This window comes from Xenopus laevis, chromosome 9_10L, assembly GCF_017654675.1.
Source record: "Xenopus laevis strain J_2021 chromosome 9_10L, Xenopus_laevis_v10.1, whole genome shotgun sequence".
Classification (NCBI taxonomy): Eukaryota; Metazoa; Chordata; class Amphibia; order Anura; family Pipidae; genus Xenopus; species Xenopus laevis.
The window spans coordinates 40,377,839-40,391,617 of NC_054387.1; positions in this window are offsets into that span (position 1 = coordinate 40,377,839).

Below are 13,779 nucleotides of genomic sequence, written 5' to 3' on the forward strand. Positions count from 1 at the left end.
CTCTTTATCATTGGTTGTAAGACAGCATCAATTAGCATACATATTGGTGCAGTTAGGGACCCTTTCCTGCAGACTATTGGTCGACCTGAGAGGTAGGGATGTAGCGAACGGCGGAAAAAATGTTCGCGAACATATTCGCGAACTTGCGTCAAAAATGCGAACGGTTCGCGAACGTCGTGAACCCCATAGACTTCAATGGGAAGGCGAATTTTAAAAGCTAGAAAAGACAGTTCTGGCCAGAAAAATGATTTTAAAGTTGTTTAAAGGGTGCAACGACCTGGACAGTGGCATGCCAGAGGGGGATCAAGGGCAAAAATGTATCTGAAAAATACATTGTTGACACAGCACTGCGTTTTGTGTTGTAAAGGGCAGAAATCACACTACGTCACTCAGGTGATGTTTCTGGACACGGAATGTGAAAAAGCTCACACAGCTAGGTGGCACTTGGTTAAAGACTGGGCAAACAATGCCTGCAAGGGCAACGTATACAGTAGTGGGTACGGAATATATTATTGCTGCTGTAAAAACATCACTCAGGTGATGTTTACGGACACGGAATTATTATTGTTATTTAGACAGAATGTGAAAAAGCTCACACAGCTAGGTGGCACTTGCATACCTCCCAACTGTCCCTCTTTTGACCACTCAACCCCCTGTCCCTCTTTTGTACTGTAAAGTCCCTCTTTTCTCTGAACTGAACAGTCAGAAAAAAAACAGTTTCTAACTTAATTAGCTTTTGGCAGAGAGCTCAGAACAGCTAACAGGTGCAAATAAGATACTTTGTAACAATTTTGACTCTGGTTGGTGCTGGTAGTGGTGAACTACTAGGAGGAGCAGCACACCAGTCCCACTCCCCAACACAGCTAGACTAATAGCACTGGGCTCTTACAGTAGCAAAGTAAAAAAAACAAAAAAGAAAATAAATCAACTGTCCCTCAAATCACTAAACAGCTCTCTCCCTACACTAGCTCTTCCAAGCACACACAGGCAGAATGAAAAAACGCTGCAGGGCTTCAGTTTATATATGGAAGGGGAGTGGTCCAGGGGGTGGTCCAGGAGGGAGAGCTTCCTGATTGGCTGCCATGTATCTGCTGCTCTGGGGTGAGAGGGCAAAAATAAGCGCCAGCTAAGGCGAACCCAAATTGGCGAACGTCGCGCGACGTTCGCGAACATTCGGCGGACGCGAACGGTCGATGTTCGCACGAATTAGTTCGCGGGCGAACAGTCCGCGACATCCCTACTGAGAGGTCCCTAACTGATTTATGAAGCTTCATATGTACATAGAAACATGTATTTGATCAATTAAGCCTCTGTCAATTATTGTGAATAAATATTTTTTATATTTCTCTAATGGAGGTATTAGGCGGGGTTTATACTATCTGATATTTATTATATTATTATCTGATCATTTAATAGTTTTATTATCTGAAGGCTTAAGAAAAGTCATCTTTTGGAGAGGGAAGCTAAGGCCATAAAAACAATACAGGGAAATTCAGAAATTATTATTAAGTAATCCAATAAGTCTTTCTATATCAGCCACTACCTCGCTTCAATACAATGATTTTCACTAGTGATGAGCACATTTTTTCACCAGCCATGGATTCACAGATTTTACCATCTGCAATTTTTTCCTGACATTGTGGCAAAAATGTGCCACAAGAGGCTTCCATAAATAGTTCTTCTGTTTCCTTTACTGCTTCCATGGGGATCATCCCAAAGTTATCTAAGAATGTTTTATGTCCTAAAATCCTTCCTGTCTAACTCTTCCATTATCAGGGGGTGCTGTGATACTTTTAGATGCTGCAGTTGTTTTCTAGCAAATAGATGAATTATAGGTTGTGTTGAAACAAATGACAAACCCTTCTCCAGGATGTTCATCTGTATGTTGGTAAGGACCTAAGAAGAAAGGTTACATTTCTGCAATTGGTCATCACACTCATGTGCTAAATGTTTGTGATATCATCCCCCCTAGATTCACTCTTCTTAGAGAGTGATTACTTATTAGTTGTCACCTGGTTGTCTGGTCCAAACAATAGGAGTCATCTCTAACTATCATTAAGGGCTCTTACTCACGAGCGTTTTTACCTGCGCTCCCCTGCGTTCCGTTTTTCGGCGTTCAGCCGCAGGGGAGCGCAGGAATAGACGCATTTAATTTTTTCAAATGGGGCTGTACTCACACAGGTGCATGTAGGCGCCGAACGCAGGTTGAGACGCAACATGCTGCATTTTTCCTGCGTTCGGCGCCTACATGCGCCTGTGTGAGTACAGCCCCATTTGAAAAAATGAAATGCATCTATTCCTGCGCTCCCCTGCGGCTGAACGCCGAAAAACGGAACGCAGGGGAGCGCAGGTAAAAACGCTCGTGAGTAAGAGCCCTAACAAAGGGTCAAGTTAATTGGTGCCAGCATTGAATGGACCCCTGTAGATGTGTATATTTAATTAGTCAGGAAGGACAGTCAAAATGGAACCATGGACAGTTGAATACCCATAATGGCATGTAATTAATTTTTATAATTTAAATAGTTAAGCTATGCTGTAGTGCAGCCGACACATGGAGCCAGGTTCACCTGAGAGCCTATATAAGACTGTGCCTTGTTGGAGCACTTCCTCTTTTGTGCTGTAACATCTAGGAGCAGAAGCAGAACAAAGTGGCCAGACCCTTGGAAAGGTTGGTACCATTTGGGCTAGTAAGTGGATAGTAGTGTCAAGTGAGTTCACTTCAAGAGTGAAAGTTAGAGAGGGCTAGCGAGCACAGACAGCCTGTTGTCCCAACAAGGAGTAACAGTTTGGACTGGAGCCTTAGGGTTATTGTGTATCAGGGAATTGAGTGTTCAATTTAACAGAGAGCCTACGGAAGAAGCTTGGGCACTGAATGTGAGAGCACTGCTGAGAATCGGGGGTAAGAGTTCTTCAGCAAAAGGAGGCCCCTGTACAGCTAACACACTCCTGCCAGTGCATCCTACAGGACAAGAACACTGTGGAGTATGAGTAGTAAGCATTGTGTGATTAATATACTTGTCAGCAACCAGAGCCCGGGTCTGAACTGTAAGCTGTAAGACCTGCAAGAGGCTGCTACAGCAATAAAAGTGTTTGAGTTCATCACATTTATTGTGGAAGTGGATTCTTCTGGCAGCAAAGGCCTTATATATAAACATCTAGTGACAGGCACTGATTAGTCCTGTTACAGGTGAATGGATAAATTCTTATAACTAACTGGAATATGCTATCTATCATTCAAATGGATCAATTAGAAGAGACTTTTAGAAGCAAGGTCTCTCCTGTATATAAATGGGTATACAGTAGGGTGGAGTGAACACACAGGGCCCAAGAGAGGAGTGACCACCTTGCCAGACCAAAGGTAAACCTTGCATCTTGGACCAGACACCTAACTAAACTAAGGAAACATATACTTGGGGTGTGTGATTCATCTAGGAGATTTAATTGAGTGTCCATAATTATGGGGTAAGAATTAGGTGGTTGGGCTATATTGTGTGTTATTTTAGTTTGTATTTCTAGTGTGTATTTGGTGTATTGGTGTTTATATGCTTATTGGTAGTTTGTTGTGTTAGATCTTTTATTTTGTGTATGTAAATATTTTCCAATCATTATAAAATCATTTTTAAATTTTTTTGGTGATCTCTTCTAGGGATGTAGCGAACGTCGGAAAAAAAGTTCGCGAACATATTCGCGAACTTGCGCAAAAATGCGAGCGGTTCGCGAACGGTTCGCGAACCCCATAGACTTCAATGGGAAGGCGAACTTTAACATCTAGAAAAGACATTTCTGGCCAGAAAAATGATTTTAAAGTTGTTTAAAGGGTGCAACGACCTGGACAGTGGCATGCCAGAGGGGGATCAAGGGCAAAAATGTATCTGAAAAATCTGCCTGTTATTGCAGCAGTCAGCAGATGAGATCAGAAGCAGGACAGCTGCCTTCGCCACAATAAACTGCAGAACAGTCTTTATTTTCATAATGTTACATTACTGGCTTAGCCAGGCAGGAGACAGATATTTGGTGGCATTGAGATTACTAACAATACAAATATTTACATAGAACATACATTGATTAGTAGTAGACATGGAAGGGATTAACAAAAAAGATTGCAATGGTGAAAACACTGGGGATCTGTTTAAGTGTAGGCAAGGTATAGATGATCAGTGGTACCAGGTCAAAGGTTTTGTAACCACCGTAATTAAAGAAAAGGTCTTATCAAACAAGAAGGGTAGGAGAGCTTTGTTATTTTCTGCATGTTGGATTGCAGAGAACTATAAAATTCTCAAAGATCAGAATAAGGCATTGGAGGAAATATTAGAAGATCTGAAAGATCATTACAAAGCACTTAAAGTACGGCAAGTACTGCCTTAGCCATGTGTGTAACTACCTTAAAGAGTGAAAATTGTGAATTTTTTGGGTGATTAAAAGATGTAGAGGGAGTTATTTGTTGTCTTGTTGCATCACTTAACCAACCAAGAGTTGATCATTCCAAGTGTGAAACTGAGATCCAGAGCTAAAAAGCACATTTGAGGAGAAAGGATGATGCAGTTGGTGCAGCTTTTAATATGCCAGAAAATCCTATCACAGGTAACTTGGAATCTTTAGAACACAGTTTATGTGACATGAATGATAATGCAAAAAGTGCTGCACCTATGGCTCCAATAGCAGTGCATATAAAGACTGATATATACCGTGTATATACTGTTCGTGTGTAGTTCTACCTTGAGGCAATGGGCAAATGTTAAGAAATAAGCAGGACAAGAGTAGAGACATCACTGTTCAATAGGGATCCAACTATTCTGAGCAGGAGCTTGGACTTGTAAGGATAGACAATGACTCTGTAGAGCTTATGCTTTGCATTAAGAATTTCCAGAAGGTTCATAATGATCTTGAGGACAGTGATATATTTAAAGGGTTATTTACTAACACTTGCTTTTCTTTCTCTCATATTTTACCAGAAACAAACTTGACCTAACTCCCATTCATGAATTTGGCTAATTTACTAATAACTAAACTCGAATCAGATTGAAAAAAAAAACCTTAGGTTTTTATGAATACCTCAAATTTTTCAAGTTTAAAGGCTTAAAAAAACTAAAATGTATCTAGTTTTCAAGCAAAAACCAGCATCAAACACAAAACCAAAACAGGCAAAAAATATCAAATGGTTAATGGGACCTCTGGCACTGACTTTTAGATGACTGATTTGGATTTTTTGCTGCTTTGGGGCATAATACATCTCTAAAAATGTTCGTTTTTTGCGTGAAGAAAACCCTCAAATGCTTAGAGAAAACAAAACTTGACCTTTCAGTGTTAGCAGTTTAATTCATGACATATAAGCCAGTATCCCTAGTTCTGTTCTGTTATAGGACATATCATCATTGCAAAGTCTATTAGATGCTATTTTAGAAATTTTAGGTTGGGATATAAACTTTGCCCACTCAGATTTTGTTACCTGCAAGCAAAGGAGAGAGGAGCCACTGAAGGCCTTTTCAGAACACCTCTATGGATTATTCAGCTGCACTGTGCAAAGACCAGCAAGGACAGACCTTGAAGACAACATGTTCATATCTGCACTCCTTAAATAGTCCCTTCCTGAAATTGATCAGCTATTTTGGGTTAACTGTAGGCCCAGTCAACATGTAGAGAGAAGTAATAAATTGTTTTAAAAGAGCAGAATCTTTGGTGAGAGATTGTCATAGAGGTTTTAGAAGTAACTTGCCAATTAACTTGCCCTTAAAGGTATACTGTCATGGGAATTTTTTTTTTTTTTTAAACGCATCAGTTAATAGTGCTGCTCCAGCAGAATTCTGCACTGAAATCAATTTCTCAAAAGAGCACACAAATTTTTTATATTTTATTTTAAAATCTGACATGGGGCTTGTAAGAACGTACGCATGCGTCCTGTTCGGCGCAGGCGCGGTAATGCGCGCCGGCGCGTGACGCGGACGCCGGCGACGGTCGCTGACGCGGTGGCGACGGTCGCGGGCGCAGGGACGTAGGCGGAAACGCCTGTGACGGACGTGCTGGCGTCAGTTCCGCGACGTCAGCGTGAGGACGCTAGTTTGGCGCCAAAAGATATGCATTTAAACCAGATCCAGACTTACATGCATTGCCTGGTTATTAGGTTAATTACTGAAACCCTAGCATCTCTTATTACTTGAATTTCCTGTTGTGACCCTGCCTGAACCTGGACTACGATTTCTGCTGCCTGCCTCGACTCTTCTGCCTGTCTTATCGTTACGAACCTCGCTGCCTGCCTTGACCTCGGACTTCCTGACTACGACCTTGCCTTATCCTCTGTACCGCGTTTGATAGTCTCATTGGCTACTCTCCACAACCCTGCTCCCTGTTCCATTCCAGGTGGGTAGTGGTTGTGTGAGGCGCTTGTGAGTTCGAAATCTTCAGCTCCAGCTCCTTCTCCGCCTGGATCACACCGGTAAGCCTGACAGGGCTAGACATATTGTCAGTTTCCCTGCTGCCCCAGTCATGTGACTTGAGCTCTGATAAACTTCAGTCACTCTTTACTTCTGCACTGTAAGTTGGAGTGATATCACCCCTCCCCCCCAGCAGCCTAACAACAGAACAATTGGAAGGTAAGCAGATACTGTAGCAGCTCCCTAACACAAGATAACAGCTGCCTGGTAGAACTAAGAACAGCACTTAATAGTAAAATTCAGGTCCCACTGAGACACATTCAGTTACATTGAGTAGAAGAAACAACAGCCTGCCAGAAAGCAGATCCATCTTAAAGTGCTGGCTCTTTCTGAAGCACATGACCAGGTAAAATGACCTCAGATGGCGCCTACACACCAATACTACAACTAAAAAAAAATACACTTGCTGGTTCAGGAATAAAATTCTATATTGTAGAGTGAATTATTTGCTAGATGTAAACAGTGTAATTTAAAAATAAAAACGACATCAGAAAATCATGACCCATCCCTTTAAGGAGATTTAACACAGGAAGGCCCAGAGTTTCAACCAGTCTCTCTAGAAGGAACTGCTATGCCTGTGGTAATCGTGGATACATAGTTAGAAACTGTACAGCAACAATGGGTTCAAATGGAAATATGAAATCCTCGCCACCCGTTTCAGAAATAACCACACTACTCCAGGATATGCAGAAAGACATTGAAGTCTAGAAAGATTAAAAGCATATTGCATATCCTTTCCAGAGGCAACCTTGCATACTCCTACACATAATGAGGTAGATGGTGATCAAGAAAGATAAAAAGAAAAAAAACACAAAACATTGTAATGCAAATGATCCATTAAACAAAACACAAATTTAGAGCATTCACCCAGAATGTACCACACCCGTAACAATTTAATACTAACAAAGTAGTAGAGGACAAGGGCTAATATCTTTAATTGTCTGTTTACTTATGGTATATAGTTAGTTTTTGTAACAACTTCTATATAGTAAATTTGCAGTGCTGTCTATACTGAAGGGCTCTGCTAAATTACTACTTTAGTTCGAACAAACTAGTTGTTCAGTTATACACTTCTTATTATACTTCTTATAGTAAACACAATCATACTTTCTCTGTATTGGTGACAAGGATATGAAGTTTATCGTTAATTGTTTTTACTACTTTTTAAAATTTTGTTATTTGTATGGCTAATGAATTTGTAATAAAGATTGCCTGTGAGGTTCAGTTATCTAGCTATGGGGTAGTTAGTGTTTGTGTATGCTTTATGGTATTCCTGTAACTAAAATACTTAACAATGTACAAACGTTCCACAATACAGAAAATAAGGGGCCCATTTATTAAACCTCAATTTTTTAATTCAATGGCAGATGTCCCTGAAGTTGTTTCTTGATACCTTGATCTGCGCCGGATAATCCAATAAAATTCAAAAAAGTCGAGCTTTTGCAGAAAAAACTCGATAAACTTGTACGATACGAATGAATGCTTATTTTTTTTATAATTGGAGATTGAGTGCGAATGAGCTCCAGCGGCAGTCTCTTTCACTAGCGAAGTTATGCCTGTGCCCATTAGTAAATTTAGTTCCAAAATTACGCCACGCTAGCGAATTTTCACCAGCGTAAGTCACTTCTCCCTTTTGTAAATTTGCCCCTTTGAGTAGACTATACATATAATTTCCTACAGCCACTGATAATTCTTTCTCAGTCTTTCTCAGTCACCCTGAAGAACTGAAGTCTGCATAATAAAAAGGATAAGGTACCGCTCTGAAAGACTAAAGTGTGTGTACCTGAATTACAAAAGATCTCCACAGACCGCACTGTATGGCCAAAGGAAAAGGTGCCGGAATCCTTCATCCCCACAGTAAGGGGCAGATTTACTAAGGGTCGAATTTTGAACTATTTTTTGGGTACTTCGACCATCGAATAGGCCTAAATTTGACTTCGATTCAAAGTAAAAAAAGATTGACTTTGAAAATTGAAGTACTGTCTCTTTAAATAAGTTCAACTTTGACACTTCGCCATCTTAAACCTGCTGAATTGCTATGTTAGCCTATGGGAACCTCCTAGAACCCATAGCCAACATTTGGCTAAGTCTTTAGAAACCAAAGGAAATCGTTCAATCGATCAATGAAATCGTTTCGTTCGACCGAAAACGGGCAAATTCAATAAAAAAAACTTCGACTTCAATATTCGAAGTCGAAGTAATCCAATTCGATGGTCGAATGTCGAAGTTTTTCTACTTTGAAATTCGACCCTTGATAAATCTGCCCCTAACTGTTCTACAAGTACCTGCAGTATTTAACTGGTTGTAGAGCTGACAGTAAGGTGTGTAAGAGGTGAAAGATACCTTGAGACTGTATGAATCAGCATTGCTTGCCTTAAGAGTTTGTTGATACAGAGACTTTGCCACAACTACATATTAATGCATTGGAAGGAGACACAAGATTCAGAAACGTCTGCTAGACAAACCTGGATTATGGGTGATCATCTGGATAAAAAGTGGTTGAAAGGAACATAAATATAACTGGGTGCTGTCCAATACTCAAAATTTACTGCTGCTATTGAACGCAGTCACAAGTGGTCCTCACATCACTTGTGTCCCAGTATTCCACAGCACAATTCTTGAATATGAGAAAGATTCTATGGAGAGAGATCCATTCACCCTCTAGGTGGGGACTGTACGATTATTGTCAAATTTGGATGGACATGTTCTATATGTTTTGTTAATTAATTATGGAACAATCGACTCTGGGACAGGAAGCAGCCTTATTAGTTGTCACCTGGTTGTCTGGTCTAAACAATAGGAATCCTCTCTAATTAACATTAACACAGTGTAACGTTCATTGGAGCCAGAATTGAGTGGGCCCCTGTAGATGTGTATATTTAGTTAGTCAGTAAAGACAGTCAGGACAAAACCATGGACATGTGGAGACTTGAATACCCCAAATGGAGGTTTCTTTCTATAAGTGACTGGTATATGTTAATATCATTCAAATGGACCAATCAGGAGAGACGTCTAGAAACTTCTAAAAGCCAGGTCTCTCCTGTGTATAGATGTGTCTACAGTAGGGCAATGTGAACACACAGGGCCCAGGAGAGGAGTGACCACCTTGTCAGCCCAGAGTGAACCTTGCATCTTGGACCAGACACAGAACTAAGTAGAGGTATGCTTGAGCTGAGTGTGATTCCTCTAGGGTTAAAGGTTTCATTGAGTGTCAATAAGTGTGGGGTAAGAATTAGGTGGTTGGGCTATATTGTGTCTCATTTTAGTGTGTTATTTTAGCGTGTCTGTCTAAGTTAGAATGTGTCTCTCTAGCATGTATTTGGTGTATTTGTTTTACGTGTTTATATTCTTATTGTAATTTTGTTGTTTTAGACCTTTTAATTCTTTTATGATTTAGGTCTATGTAAATATTTTCCAATCATTATAAAATTATCTGATCTCTTTGCCACACTAAACTGCAGAACAGTCTTTATTTTCATCATCTTACAGTCTCATCTGAGAAATCTGTGTGTAATAGCTGAAAATGGAAGCAAATATGTCACCAAAAACTAACAGCAACATTCCAATAACTTCTATAGCAGTGATCCCCAACCAGTGCCTTGTGAGCAACATGTTGCTCTCCAACCCCTTGGATGTAGCCTTAAAGCAGATGCTTATTTTTTAATTCCAGACTTGAAGGCAAGTTTTGGCTGCCTAAAAACCAGGTTTACTGCCAGAGCCCCCTTGAGACTGCTAGTCCACATATGGGATGCCAAATTGCCAATATCAGCCCTTATTTGCCCCCTGGAACCTTTTTCATGCTTGTGTTGCTCCCCAACTCTTTTTAAATTTAATGTGTCTCACAGGTAAAAAAAATGTGGCCACCCACGATCTGCAGTGTGTGAACAAAACAGGAAAACATGTCTAATATTGTCAAAGGTCTGCTGTCTGTACAAATCCACCTAATCTAGAGGTTTTAGTTGGGTTTCCAAGTGTGTGTTAGTTTTAGCAATAGTCTGTCCAGTGTATGCATCGTGTCTGGTCTAATCACAGCTTGTGGAGCTCTTTTGTTGGGTTCAAGAGTATCTAGATTGCCTCAAAAAGATAAGGAAGCCATGGTATACAGGTTGCCTTTATATCATCAGCATTGCTAATTGATATTGCACCAGCAAGTTACAAAAGCCCACTACAATAATGTTTTGATAAACTGGAAATTAACATAGAAGTACAACAGAGATTTTACAATCTAAAGGGATTGGAAACAAATGACTCATAAAGTTGAGCCTCTTCAAAACTGCAAAGATAATAAACATAATGCTGTCCGTGACTCATGCAAAATGAACACTTTATCATGGAAATAATGTCTTGCATTTCTTTAACCAAAAATATTGTGGGTTTATTCCATTATCATTTTCCCTCCGCTAATAGCTTCTGTGGCCATTGCCATTTCCGTTTGATGGGTAAGCAACTACATAAACAAGGAATTAAGTTCTTAATTGCATGACTTGAAGTGATTTTGGCATTTGGCTCTAAAGCTGGCCATAGATGTTGAGATTTTAAAAGATCAGATCCTGATCGTGAGACCACGATCTTCTCAGAACGATCGTACGATCATACGAATTTACCATCAACTAAAAAGACCAATTTGCCAGGACAACAAAGGGGAGCTGCCTGCTTGGCCCTGCAAACATAGATAGATTGTACTGGGACCGACAAAGATTTTTTTACCTGGCCGATCAATTTCCTGACAGATTTCGGCCGAAAAATCGTAAGATGCTACGATCGTTCGAATCCCACTAACCGCACGATAATTTCGAAGGATTGGTCGAGCTTCCCTAAAATCGGTCGTTCTGCAAGAAGAATCGTCGCGTCTATGGGGAGCTTAAGACTGAGCAAAGACAAGATCCTGGGAAGCTGTGCTACAGAAACAGGTAGAGTTTTGCACTTATTTGCTTAGCAAATGTTTCAGCAAGGTGCATGATACTCAGTTAGCTAAGTTCAATTTTATCATGGTTCATTCTGGAGACATTTAAGCTTATATTTCTGACATTTGGTTGTCATGTAACATTTTCATTATATTAAAGAAACGCTATAGAGTATTTGTATAAGGCCCCAGGGCAAGGGGCTACTTGTCATACTTCACAATTATTATATTATATATATATATATATATATACTATATATATATATATTATATATATATATATATATATATATATATATTATTTCCCTCCCTATTAAAGGTATACTTTCATGGGAAAACATTTTTTTTTCTAATTTTTTTTTTCAAAAAAGCAAACAGATTTTTTTTATATTTAATTTTGAAATCTGACATAGGGCTAGACATATTGTTAGATTCCCAGGTACTCCCAGTGCTCTGATAAACTTCAGCCACTCTTTACTGCTCCACTGCAAGTTTGAGTGATATCACCCCCCTCCTACCCCTCCCAGCAGCCCATCAGCAGAACAATGGGAAGGTAACCAGAAAACCTCCCTGGCACAATACTACCTCACTGGTAGATATAAGAACAGCACTCAATAGTAAAAAATCATGTCCCACTGCAATTCCTTCAGTTACATTGAGTGGGAGAAACAACAGCCTGCCAGAAAGCAGTTACCTCCTAAAGTGCTGGATCTTTCTGAAAGCACATGACCAGGCAAAATGACCTGAGATGGCGCCTATACACCATTATTACAACTAAAAAAATATAAACTTGTTGGTTCAGGAATTAAATTTGACATGCATGAGTGAATTATTTGCAGTGTATACTGTGTAATTAGAAATACAAACTACATCATAAAATCATGACAGAATCCCTTTGACATATCAATCTATCTTACTTATGTTATGTTAATTATATGATGTTTTTCTTATTCAACCCCTGCTTTGTGTGAAAATCAGGATACTTCTCCAAAACAGAAATATTTCACCTTACAGAGATAATTACTAGAAAAATATCTAGCTATGGGGTAGTTAGTGTTTGTGTATGCTTTATGGTATTCCTGTAACTAAAATACTTAACAATGTACAAACCGTTCCACAATACAGAAAATAAGGGGGCCCATTTATTAAACCTCAATTTTTTAAATTCAATGGCAGATGTCTGAAGTTGTTTCTTGATACCCTTGATCTGCGCCGGGATAATCCAATAAAATTCAAAAAAGTCGAGCTTTTGCAGAAAAAACTCGATAAACTTGTACGATACGAATGAATGCTTATTTTTTTTATAATTGGAGATTGAGTGCGAATGAGCTCCAGCGGCAGTCCTCTTTCACTAGCGAAGTTATGCCTGTGCCCATTAGTAAATTTAGTTCCAAAATTACGCCAACGCTAGCGAATTTTCACCAGCGTAAGTCACTTCTCCCTTTTGTAAATTTGCCCCTTTGAGTAGACTATACATATAATTTCCTACAGCCACTGATAATTCTTTCTCAGTCTTTCTCAGTCACCCTGAAGAACTGAAGTCTGCATAATAAAAAGGATAAGGTACCGCTCTGAAAGACTAAAGTGTGTGTACGCTGAATTACAAAAGATCTCCACAGACCGCACTGTATGGCCAAAGGAAAAGGTGCCGGAATCCTTCATCCCCACAGTAAGGGGCAGATTTACTAAGGGGTCGAATTTTGAACTATTTTTTGGCGTACTTCGACCATCGAATAGGCCTAAATTTGACTTCGATTCAAAGTAACAAAAAGATTGACTTTGAAAATTGAAGTACTGTCTCTTTAAATAAGTTTCAACTTTGACACTTCGCCATCTTAAACCTGCTGAAAGTTGCTATGTTAGGCCTATGGGAAGCTCCTAGAACCCATAGCCAACCATTTGGCTAAGTCTTTAGAAACCAAAGGAAATCGTGTCAATCGATCAATGAAAATCGTTTCGTTCGACCGAAAACGGGCAAATTCAATTAAAAAAAAACTTCGACTTCAATATTCGACAGTCGAAGTAATCCAATTCGATGGTCGAATGTCGAAGTTTTTTTCTACTTTGAAATTCGACCCTTGATAAATCTGCCCCTAACTGTTCTACAAGTACCTGCAGTATTTAACTGGTTGTAGAGCTGACAGTAAGGTGTGTAAGAGGTGAAAGATACCTTGAGACTGTATGAATCAGCATTGCTTGCCTTAAGAGTTTGTTGATACAGAGACTTTGCCACAATTACATATTAATGCATTGGAAGGAGACACAAGATTCAGAAACGTCTGCTAGACAAACCTGGATTATGGGGTGATCATCTGGATAAAAAGTGGTTGAAAGGAACATAAATATAACTGGGTGCTGTCCAATACTCAAAATTTACTGCTGCTATTGAACGCAGTCACAAGTGGTCCTCACATCACTTGTGTCCCAGTATTCCACAGCACAATTCTT